This window comes from Eleutherodactylus coqui, chromosome 4 (assembly GCF_035609145.1).
Source record: "Eleutherodactylus coqui strain aEleCoq1 chromosome 4, aEleCoq1.hap1, whole genome shotgun sequence".
In the NCBI taxonomy this organism is placed as follows: domain Eukaryota; kingdom Metazoa; phylum Chordata; class Amphibia; order Anura; family Eleutherodactylidae; genus Eleutherodactylus; species Eleutherodactylus coqui.
Window position 1 is genome coordinate 300931213 of NC_089840.1, and position 12361 is coordinate 300943573.

Genomic DNA, 12361 nt, shown 5'->3' on the forward strand with positions numbered 1-12361 from the left:
AAACAGACGCGACATGACGACCAACGAAACAAACAGAAGCTATATAATGACCAACAAACTAACAGAAGTGATATAATGACCGATAAAAAAAACAGAAGCGATATAACAACCAACGAGAAAAACAGACGCAACATGACGACCAACGAAACAAGCAGAAACAATATAATGACCAATGAAACAAACAGAAGCGATATAATGACCAACAAAACAAATAGAAGCGATATAACAACCAACAAAACAAACAGAAACGATATAACGACCAACGAAAGAAACAGACGCGATATAACGACCAACTAAACAAACAGACGCGATATAACGACCCACGAAACAAACAGAAACGATATAACGAACAACGAAACAAACAGAAACGATATAACGACCAACGAAAGAAACAGACGCGATATAACGACCAACGAAACAAACAGACGCGACATGACGACCAACAAAACAAGCAGAAACAATATAACGACCAATGAAACAAACAGAAGCAATATAACGACCAACAAAAAAAACAGACGCGACATGACGACCAACGAAACAAACAGAAGCTATATAATGACCAACAAACTAACAGAAGCGATATAATGACCGACGAAACAAACAGAAGCGATATAACGACCAATGAACTAACAGAAGCGATATAATGACCGACGAAACAAACGGAAGCGATATAACGACCAACGAAACAAACAGAAGCGATTTAATAACCAACGAAACAAAGAGAAGCGATATAACGACCAACGAAAAAAAAAAAAAGCGACATGACGACCAACGAAACAAAGAGAAGCGATATAATGATCAATAAAACAAACAAAAGTGACATAACGACCAACGAACTAACAGAAGCGATATAATGACCGACGAAACAAACAGAAGCGATATAATGACCGACGAAACATACAGAAGCGATATAATGACCGATAAAACAAACAAAAGTGACATAACGACCAACGAACTAACAGAAGCGATATAATGACCGACGAAACAAACAGAAGCGATATAATGACCGACGAAACATACAGAAGCGATATAATGACCGATAAAACAAACAGAAGTGACGTAATGACAAACAAACAAACAGAAATAATACAATGACCAACGAAGCAAACAGAAATTATATAACGACCAATGAAACAAACAGAAGTGATATAACGACCAACGAAACAAACAGAAATTATATAACGACCAATGAAACAAACAGAAGTGATATAATGACCAACGAAGCAAACAGAAGTGATATAACGACCAACGAAACAAACAGAAGTGATATAACGACCCACGAAACAAACAGAAGCGATATAATTACCAACAAAACAAACAGAAGTGATATAACGACCGAAGAACCAATCAGCTTATTTTAAAAAAGGAACAAATATTGTAGAAGAGCCAAACAAAGCGAGAAAACGATATTCATCTAATACGAGAAAGCAGAGGGTGAGGGCGACATCGGTACATAGAAGCGCTGCGCAGTATATAAACATTATTATGTATCTAAGGGTGCGGGCAGACGAGCGCATAAACGGCGCGTTTTTGCGCCCAATCGTATATACGTGACCATCTGAGGCAATGGTTTCGAATGTATTCGTTCACATGGGCGATTTTACGGCGCGTAAAAACGGCAATTCGAAAAAAAACGGAACATATGCGACCGAAATACGCGCCAACGCATATTCGATCGGCGAAAAGACCGTTTGCAAAGTAGGAACAAACGAAAATACGCTTTCTAGCTCTGGTCGTGATCGGTGAAAAACGATCGCTCGGTCGATTATACGTTGCGCTCGTGCGAACGTAAATACGCCTACGCTCGTCTGCCCGCACCCTAACAGTAATATCGGCTTCACAGCTTAGATACAATTTAAATGCAGAAAAAAATGTAATAATGAACCAAGAAATGCAGAAGAAGCCGGAGAGTGAATCCATCTGAAGTATATAACGGGACGGGTCGTACATCAGGGGGTTTTAACCCTCCAGTGAGCAGACAGGTTTGTGTTTCCTGTTTTCCCCTTTTCATCCCCCGCTCCTGTATCGCTCGCCGCACGCCGGACTCTTCACTTCGCAGGACGACTTGTATTTTTTTATGTACTGAAAGACTTGAAAAAAGAAATGAAGTGGAAAAATGAAAAAAAAAAAAAAAAAAACAACTGTGCCATTTTTTGGGGAGGGCTTTACTCCTTTGTTTTCCCATGGGTGGCGTTCTGCAGGGCGACTTGTACTTTCTATGGGTGCCATTTGGGGCATATATGACTTTTTGATCACTTTTAATCAAAACATTTAAACCCATCAGGGACCGACGGCGTAGATGTACGGCACTTGGTCATGGTCTTTAATCCCGGTGATAGCAGAAGTATGGAGTGGAATTAAAGCTCCTGCAGCCAAGCAGGATGAGGCCCAGTCCTCTGATGTAAGCAACAGCCAAGCACCCAGAGGAGAAGGGAGAAGCAGTTTCTAACCTCTTCTGCCTTCTTCTGTACAGACTTCATGGCGCTCAATGATCGTGTTGTACTAAAGAGAGAACGTAGATGAGTCACTTCCACTATTAGTCCCGGAGGTCACATGACTGCTGGATGCCCCCTGCCAAGCAGACCCAGATCAGCTCTGCCAGTGACTATTGTCCCTACAGGGGGATGATTCCCCAGTAACGTGGGCTCCTATGGATGCCGCTCCTAGTGATGCCCCAGCTACAGAGGAAGAGTATGACATAAAAAAAGACAAAGTGAATGACCCCCACAAGTCTTAGGCATTGGTGTTTCTTGACACTACTGGAAGCTAGTGTGGAGTGTGGTGATGGCCGTTGCTGCTGCTGCTAATGCTGCCAGTGGTCCACCGAAATTCGGCGCCAATAGCGAGTGCAGGGTGGCCAACAGGGAAGCGGCTTTGCTGCTGCCGCCCCCGCCGCTGCAGAATGCTGACAGCCGCCGGAAATCTGCTGTGCCACCGCTCCCTCACTATCTGGATACGCGGGGCACTGCAATGCCGCCGGCGCTGTTAGTGAGTGCCAGGACCTGACAGGGAAAAGTGGGCAGCATGTCAAGAACACTGTATCTTGTCACCACCCACACTTCTGGTGGCTTCAAGATACACTAATAACGAGGTCCTATATGACGTCATGGGGGTCAAAGATGGGACTTTATTTTAGTGTAAATGTATGAATTTCAAAATTAGTTTAAGTTTTTCACCCTAAAAAACAAAAAAAATGGAAACAAGATATAAACAAATCGCCGGCGACGTCGCGGGGAAGACGCCGCCCAAAGCCGAAGAAAGAAAAGAACAGTAAAAGCACCAGGTGGGGAGGTCCCTGCGGAGAGTCTGGTCCGTAAGGGGTTAATCGGGGGACAAAGGCCCGCTAGGCTTGTACTGTTTCCTTCCTCTCCGTGTTCGCTGCGGCGGACAAATAATGCGCTAATTCAGTTGTTTGCAGAAGCCGTGACGCCAATTCTTTTTTTTATGTAAAAATATGGGAAACGTATTTCTACTGGTAATTTCCGTAGCCGCTGCGCCGCCCTCGTCAGAGGAAGCCCTGAGCGCTCCTTCACATCGCCGACCGCGGTATCGCCACCACAAAATCGCATCAAAAATCCCACGTTTGCTCCTGAGATGCCTGAGCGCCAGCGATGCTTCTTCGTGTGATGGACGATAGGAGTTCTAATGTTAAACACGTATCGCAGGTCCGCGCTGCGATGCAGTAAAGCGAAGGCGCCGAAGGGGAGCACGGGAGAGAAAAATGACAGATAACAGATAACAGGCGCAGCATCGCCTGAGTGAAAACATCGCTAATGTGAAGGAAACCCGAGGAAAGTGCGGGCTTCACAAACACGCGTCTTCTCACATCGACGGAAAATCACGCAGTCTTGTCGCCCGTGTGAGTCTATATTCGCATGCCGGGATGCTGCGCTGCTCAACGTGCGTTTCACCCGCGGATACAAAAACGCCTTGCATGATTTCCGTAAAATTGTGATCCTTCGGCGCTTGTTTCCCGCGCCTCAGAGGATCGGCAGGTGTTTCCCTCTGATTTCCAGCGCGCTCGCGTGACGTCAGACGGCCGGCGATGTCTCTGACTGTCCCATTGAAAACAATAGCCGATGCGTTCTGAGATGGGACGGGCAGCGATCTTCTACCTCGCGGCTTTGCTGCGAACATCGCTCATGCGTATGACTCCGTTCATGTTGGCGCTCGTGTGAACGGCGCCGCAGGCGGTTTTCACGTAAGCAATTTTATTGCGCACGTTTTGTGCATTGTGAGACGTACAAAACTCACCTGACAATAGAAGCGATTCTCGCAGGGCGCCAATGTACAAGCGCGACGCCGCGAGACGAAGGGTTACAGAGTGTGTTCTTTATTTCCTAGTGGAGCAGGAGATAATCCCCCGCGCGCCGCCGTCACACGCAGAAAGCGATTTACAGGAGAACTACTGGAGGAACTGTGAGTACAGCGGTGCGGCGTGTGACTGCGAGCGCGATATCGGGCGACTGTGAATACGGCTTCAACTGACCTGCAGTCCCATGTAAAGTCACGGCGTGCCGACCATCTCTGCTGGCGCTCAGCTCTGCTACATCTTAGTAGAAGCCTCGTTGCAGCGCGCACATTGCGCCTGCGTCCCTCAGACATTGTTACGTATTCCGAGTCGCCGCTCGCCGCGGTGGAAACACTTTGCAGGATAAAACATGAAATGTGATGAATGTTGCGAGTAATCAGCGGCGATCGGCATTGTTACACCTGCGTCTAATGAGTCTGTTGCTAAGCAACGCTATCGGGGCCGCGACGAATCATCTAACATCACCGGCCAGACGGGAAAACAGATAAAAGAACCGAAGTATCGATTGTAACGCAGAATGAACCGCCAACGCGCGAGACCTCCGGCGTAGGACAGTACATGCTTCTAGCGGTCGCGGTTGTCGCGGCGGTGGCATCAGAACTCAAGGGGAGCGAACAGCGTTCCGCTTTTCAGATTTGTGGCAAAATGTGGGTCATGGAGGGGATTGGTGAAAAGGGAAGCCTTGTGGTTTCAGAGATGGTGAATCCCAAACCCCCTCAGCCAATCAGGCCTCGGCTTGCAGGACATGTGATGCACGTTGTAGGAGTGCTGGAGTAGCGCCATTTCCAGATAGGTGGGTAACGCTCATACAGAGACTTGTGCTGTGGAACCCTGTGTGCCACGACTGCGTCCGCTGACGCCCCATGTACGGGTACGGTGGGCACATGCGGTCCCTACGCTCACATTGTAAAGGCGATATATTGCACTGTATGCACTTTTTTGTGCAATGCCGCTGCTGCAGGTTCCAAATTTCCGTATATGCTGGTCTGAGGGAGGCCAGAGGAACGCTCTGCGGGTACTTTGGTGCGTGCGCTGGAAGCGCTGAATGTAGGGGGCACAACGCAAAGTGAACATGACCTCACCTGAGGCCGAGCCGCACCCACTCTGGACTTACCTGGACTGGCTGGCTTAGACCACCCAGCGGGGAGCGCTGCTGTGCCACATCTGACAGCCGGTGGACTACACTTGGGAAGGCCTTGAGCGTGGGGCACAGCTTGTTGCTGGCAGCGGAGCGGGGGCTGCAGGGTTAGGGTTAGGGATTACTTTGCCTGTTGTTGCTTCCATGTTACCGCGGTAACAGCTAATACAATAACACGAGCACCAATCCCTAAGCCTAACTCTGCAGCCCGGCAAAAAGCTATCCAGACGCTGCTGCTAGGACCCTCTTCAATGTAGCCAATGGGGAGCTGGGGGCGTGGCAGGGGCATTCCTGCTTTGATGCCAAACCCCGTGGTGTCAAGATACAATAATGCTGGAAGCCTCTTGGTTCCTCAGTGGACGGTTTCTTGCTTACTACATTGTTGCTCACAGGAGTTACTTCTTGATGCCACACCCCTTACTCTTCACTCGCTCCGCCCCTTTTTAGCTCCTTAATCACTCTCCGCCCTCCTTCTCTGTTCCTGTCCTTTCTTAAAGGCACACGTTACAATTACATGTTGAACATTATGTAAACTGCTATGAACCCCCTACCACCATTACAATTATACAGTGGCCCCTTTGTCCTCCGGGGCCCCCAGTGCACATGGCAGTTGTACGTTAGGAGCCGGTGACTGATGTCTGGATATCGCCAGCTGTAAGCGGAAAGCAGCGATGAGGAGCAAGTTTATTTAAAGGGACAGAGTTTGTGAGATAAGGGTGTATCTGCAGGCGGTAGTGAGGAGCGCCAACAAACAAACAACTCCGGAGTAGGGCGCCAACAAACCACTTCAAACAGAATACCTACCGGTCAGCCGTCTCCTGGTTGTGCACCTAGCTGAAACACAGCTCCTCCTCACTGCAGTGGCCAGGTTTGGTATTGTAGGTCAAGTTGCCATTGAAGTGAATCAGAACTTTGCATGCACTACCAAGCCTGGCCACTGCACTGAGAACGGAGCTGTCTGCTTTCTGCTCATGCACACAGGCCAATAGTAAGGGCAATGTGGCAAAGTCGAAGGACTGAGGAATTCCTTCACCTGTGCAACACTGAGGAAATCCTGAAAACATGACTTGTTGGGGTCCCTGCGGACTGGATCGGGGAACACTGTTCTAGATAAGGCAGGGTACAGTGAGTGAAAACTTCCAGAGCATTCTATGTAGACTGCGGCCAGGAAATGGAGTTTCTAGGTCAGCGCTGAACTTTCTAGCACTCGGCCCGCAGCGGGTCTTTGGCTTCTGGAATCCTCTATGGACAAATGGACATATTTCCATTTTCTAAGCTGATGGCCGCATTACGGAGGGGTGAGACACATCCAGCAGCACCAGAGGGCGGCGCCATTGCTACCAGCTACTTGTAGACGCCTTTTTAGTTGGTAGCGTGTTGGTAACGAGCGGCAGTTGTGAACGAATGATTAGTTTTGCGCACAAGTGCTGAAACATGGATCGCTTATAGTAAACTTCCTGGCAGCGGCTCCAGGGGAGAAGCGAGCGAGCCGTCTGCTGCAGCGCGGACTCTGCGAGGAGCCAGAACTCATTCCAGACTCGGCAAACATTTCGTAATGTCAAATCATTTGATGTAATTGTTAATATTACATGGAAGGCGAGGGCTGATGAGCGCGACCGCCGCCGCACGCTCGCCGCTCGCCATTAACATACAGCTCACTACAAAGGGGTTTAAAACATTAATTTCTGCCCAGTCTGTTATGGGGGTTTAATATTTGTTCCAACTTAACCCTTCAAGGGTCGTCGCATAAAACAGCCCCATCTATAAGGGCGGATTCTCCGGCGATCGCTAAGAGGTCGATGTTGGAAGCAGGAATAATGGGCGAGTGAGCGGACGGGAGATGGTCGGTCAGAGCAGCCAGACGTGGGGGGGTCAGGTATGTAGTGGCCGGTACCTACCAAAAAGACTAAGGGGGGAGAACCAGCGGCCGGCGAAAGAGGGTGGAGTATTCGGCGGCAGAGTCCACACTGCTAAGGCGCGGTTCTGGCTGCGGAACTCAGAATAGCAGAACTGCATCAATTCACGGACGCTGTTGCTGTTGAAGAAGCCGCGTGACGGAAGAAGACCGGACCTTGGGGTGAAGCGTGAGCGTGCCGCCATGCTGGCGACTGTGTTATGTAACATCCCTGGGGGCGATGGACTCAGGACCGTCATAGTATAAGCGTAGAATAGATCTGACGCCATAGATTAGGTAAATGCAAGGCCTGTGTGAAAGTACGCAGCATGAGAGGGCGGGGCCTGTAGCTAAGGGCGGTTAGCGGCCATCATAATCCATGATTTCAAGGGATTTCAGTGGTTTTGTTTTCATTATCGGGATTCTCGGCTGTTATTTGTACGGCCGTGTGGGTAAGATGGGGCAGAAGCTACCATCCTGCGCTCTGGCGAGAGACGCCGAGTGATGAACGAGTATGTTTTGAATTGTAGTAGCTATTTTGAGTACTGTCGCTTTAAGAGCGTTTATGCCGAGTTGTTACATAATGTTACAGTACACAAACCCCTGCGGGGCGCAATATCTTTATTTGGTTGTTCAGTAAAGTTATTTTTGTAAAGAAGGGTGCTGGCCCGCCCCCGTTTGTCATCATCGCGCCATCATGTAACCCGCAACACAGACACGTACCACCCACCCGTTACATGTGTAGTGGCCAGAAGTCTATGTTGCTGCCCTCCATAGTATCATACATGTCATGTCTTCTGTAGATGCGCTGTGCAGTTGTCTAGTCTCTTCTTATGTGTATTGCACAGCTGCAGCATGTGAGGGGTTAATGTCTGCAGGTTGCTGGGAGATGTCTACAATGTATCAATCTATGTCCTTCCATGTGATATGCTAGAGACTATAAGTATGAGTGATCTGGGTGTAGTCAGGAGATTCCTTCATCTTCTGGGTTCCTGAGAGTGCCAGTCACATGGGGGTACCGTCAACCCTCATGTGGTGAAAGAGAGGTTACCTGAGGTCCCGATTCCAGGAACCATTAGAGAGAGAGCGAAGTGAAGCGCACGCCGTGCAGAGATCCAAGTCCTTATGAAGTGAGTGTCTGTGGCGCGTCCTACCCCCATCCTCCTCTGGAGAGGAACCCTTCCAGGAGCCTCTGTGGCCTCCTCAATGCGCACCTACTACCTCCCCCATCTCCATCAGGGACATCTTCCTCAGAGGAGGACACCATGCTGACCCCACTTTCCACTGTCAGTTATGCTGTGTCCGAATCTCCTGATCAATGCATCGACAAAGAAGTCAGCAGGTTGTCCCAAACCAGTCTCCCCCATAGATTCCCTGTGTTTCCAGATGCAGATCAGAAGCCGTGTCGTGTCTCCTTAAGGAGAGCACCCAAAAAGTGTGTGGAGACACCTGGGTGGTGAGTGAGGAGACTTATAAGGCCATGCATGCTCCTCTGAGTAATTTATGCAAATAAGGAAGATGGAACAATACCTCTGCAGCTCCACCTATTGGATGGCAGTGTTCCTCTGCAGCGCCACCTATTGGATGGCAGTATTCCTCTGCAGCGCCACCTATTGGATGGCAGTATTCCTCTGCAGCGCCACCTATTGGATGGCAGTGTTCCTCTGCAGCACCACCTATTGGATGGCAGTGTTCCTCTGCAGCGCCACCTATTGGATGGCAGTATTCCTCTGCAGCACCACCTATTGGATGGCAGCATTCCTGCAAATCAATGTGACTTTTTAACAAGACTTAACAGTGATTGGGAATAGGAAACCATCCACAGACAGCTGTTTCGGGGAGTTTGCCCCTCATCCAATAGGTGGCGCTGCAGAGGGATTTTTCCATCTTCTTTATTTGCAGATGCAGAAACATGTCAGAATGACCCCTGAGGGCGCACGCACACACAGCCATTTAAAAAGATGCGCCAAAGGTTCTCAGGCGCAATTCGGATCGGAGAATGCATGGACGTCCTGCCTGATGTCTGGAGGGGCTGATTCACATGTGCTATTCTCACCCAAAATCGGACAACAAAAGGACAAGGTTAGAGCCTCCTGCCAAACGGCGCTCTTCCCATCAGATTCTCAGACCAAACTTTTTGGTCTGAAAATTGGACTGAGAATCGTTGAAGTTCGCGCCCTCAGATGCCGCGCATTTACAGTCTGCTCAATTTACGCTCCAGAGTTTCCCCTCTGTATGCGGTTGGCATTTTAAACTCCGCCCTGCAATGCCGGTACAGTGAATGCTGCGCGGTTGCTCTACGTGTGAAGGCGCTCCAAAGGAGAGTTCACATGCAGCTGATTTGGCGCAGATCCCCAGGAGACTTCACTGCCTTCAACTTCAAGGGTTAAATCTGCTGTGGGTCTGCACCCCGATCCACCAGGTATGAAGTAAGGCTGCACCGCACGGGCTACAATGTGAAGCCCATGGTGGCCAATGGGTCCTTCACATGAGCGATGCTTAGTAGCCGTGCGGATGCAGCCTAAAGCACGATCTGTCCTCCTAAATGCCAGTCCTTCAAGCTCCGGCCTCCTTTGTAAAGTCCTTCATATAATGTAGTTCATTACGCAGCGCGGATGTTGGTGATGTTGGGCAAACATGTTGGGCTGACGGAGATCGATCCGAGGAGAGAAAAGCATTTGATGTGGGAGGAACACATCGCCAAGTTCCCGAGGTCGAAGGAGTCAAGATCTCTCCAACTTCTCAGCTCAGCCGGCATTTCACGGACACAAGGCTTCTCCGCAGAACTCTGATGAAGCGGCTTTAATTACAGAATCAGTTCAGACCCTTTAAAGTCTCGGCGGATAAAAGACGTATTGATTGGCTCTCCAGATTGTGCGCCGCGCTCTATCTGCGAGATCGCCTTCAACTGCTCCCTTTCAATGAAACCAAATAAGAGCGATGACTCCACATATCTAACTGTCACTCTGTCCTCTGCATCTCCTTGGGGGTCAATCCTGACACCGCGGCCCCCGCTCGGCCCCATTCACGTCTCCTTACAGCTGAAGTAATTCACCGACTTACGGAAGGCGGTGAGGAGCAAAATGCCTTAAAGTGAGGAAGTTACCAGAAGAATCTAGCCAATCGCCGTCTGCTCTCTGACCCATAGGGATGGGTGCAGGGGCTTCGTGGGAAGATCTGGAGGTCCGGTGCAGAATCTGACAGCGATCCCCAACCCACCATGTGCAGCTTAGAATATGGCGTCCTTCTGCGTGGCGGAGGACCCCTCAGACCCCCCGGACCCCTCAGGACCTAAGCCCACTGCTAGCTGACACTGTTGGCAAATCTTTTGGTTCTGCAGGCAGCGGCGCGCCCCTCTTCGCTTGTGAGCGCGGCGCTGACTCTAAAGCCACACTGAATTCAGGGATCCTGCACGGTGTGGCGACGCTTCAGGTGGGCGTGTGTTATCAAGCTAGTGGTCCGCAGGCGACTTTACTTCATTAGCCTCAATGGTCTATCAGAATGTTTTATCTGCTGGTGTTAGCGTGTGCATTTGTCTGCGCGGCGGAATATTCCAGCGCTCTGCGGCTGCTGTACGCCCGCATGGGAGAGGGGGGGGGGGTCACACATCGCATAAAAGGGGGTTTCCAGGACTTAAGCAAATGAACACACTTAAAATGGTGTGAAATGAAGAAAGACGTACCCTCACCCACTCCAGCTGCCCCGTGGTTGGCGACGGGGACAGATGGCGGCGATACGTGTTATACAGATGTATCTTACTGAACAAACAGGTTGATCAGCGCTTAGAGAAGACTAACTGATATACCCGGCTTCGCCCGAGTTAATTTGGTACTGGTGTTTATCTGGTGTTCACACGGAAAATCTTATGAAGTCGTGGTTACTTTAGAGATACCGGAAAAATATATGTTCACCATTTTGCAAAGTTCTCTGCGTTACCCAGGAAACACCACGTGGAGGTAACCATGCGACGTTTCCTTTATATAAAATGACATCAGGAAGTGAGAGAATTAGATTCCATACGTAAAATTTGGACGCCAATTCTTTTGCACATAGAATTGAATAATCGAGTTGGGACCTATTAGCTTTTCCTATTTTTGACATAATCAATGCTCGTGCCAAATTTCACGTTTCTATGACATCGGGAAGTGAGAGAATTAGATTCCGTACGTAAAATTTGGACGCTAATTCTTTTGCGCTAGAATTCAATAATCGAGTTGGGACTCCTTACCTTTTCCTATTTATGACATAATCAATGCTCCTGCCAAATTTCAAGTTTCTATGACATTGGGAAGTGATTTAGATTATGTACGTTAAATTTCGACACCAATTCTTTTGCGCTAGAATTGAATAATCGAGTTGGGACCCAATTACTTTTCCTATTTTGGAGATAATCTATGCTTGCGCCAAAATTCATGTTTCTACGACATCGGGAAGTTGGAGAACTTTTGGCGAGTCAGTCAGTCAGTCAGTCAGTGAGTCAGTCAGTCAGTCAGTCAGTCAGTCAGTCAGTCAGTCAGTCAGTGAGTCAGTGAGTCAGTCAGTCAGTGAGTCAGTCAGTGAGTCAGTCAGTGAGTCAGTCAGTCAGTCAGTCAGTCAGTGAGTCAGTCAGTCAGTCAGTGAGTCAGTGAGTCAGTCAGTGAGTCAGTGAGTCAGTCAGTCAGTCAGTCAGTGAGTCAGTCAGTGAGTCAGTGAGTCAGTCAGTCAGTCAGTCAGTGAGTCAGTCAGTGAGTCAGTGAGTCAGTCAGTCAGTCAGTCAGTCAGTCAGTCAGTCAGTCAGTCAGTGAGTCAGTCAGTGAGTCAGTGAGTCAGTCAGTCAGTCAGTCAGTGAGTCAGTCAGTGAGTCAGTGAGTCAGTCAGTCAGTCAGTCAGTCAGTCAGTCAGTCAGTCAGTCAGTCAGTCAGTGAGTCAGTCAGTCTGTCAGTGAGTCAGTCAGTCAGTCAGTGAGGGCTTTCGTCTTTATATATATATAGATGCCGGACCGATAATATGATGTATACATAGACCCAAAGTCACACAG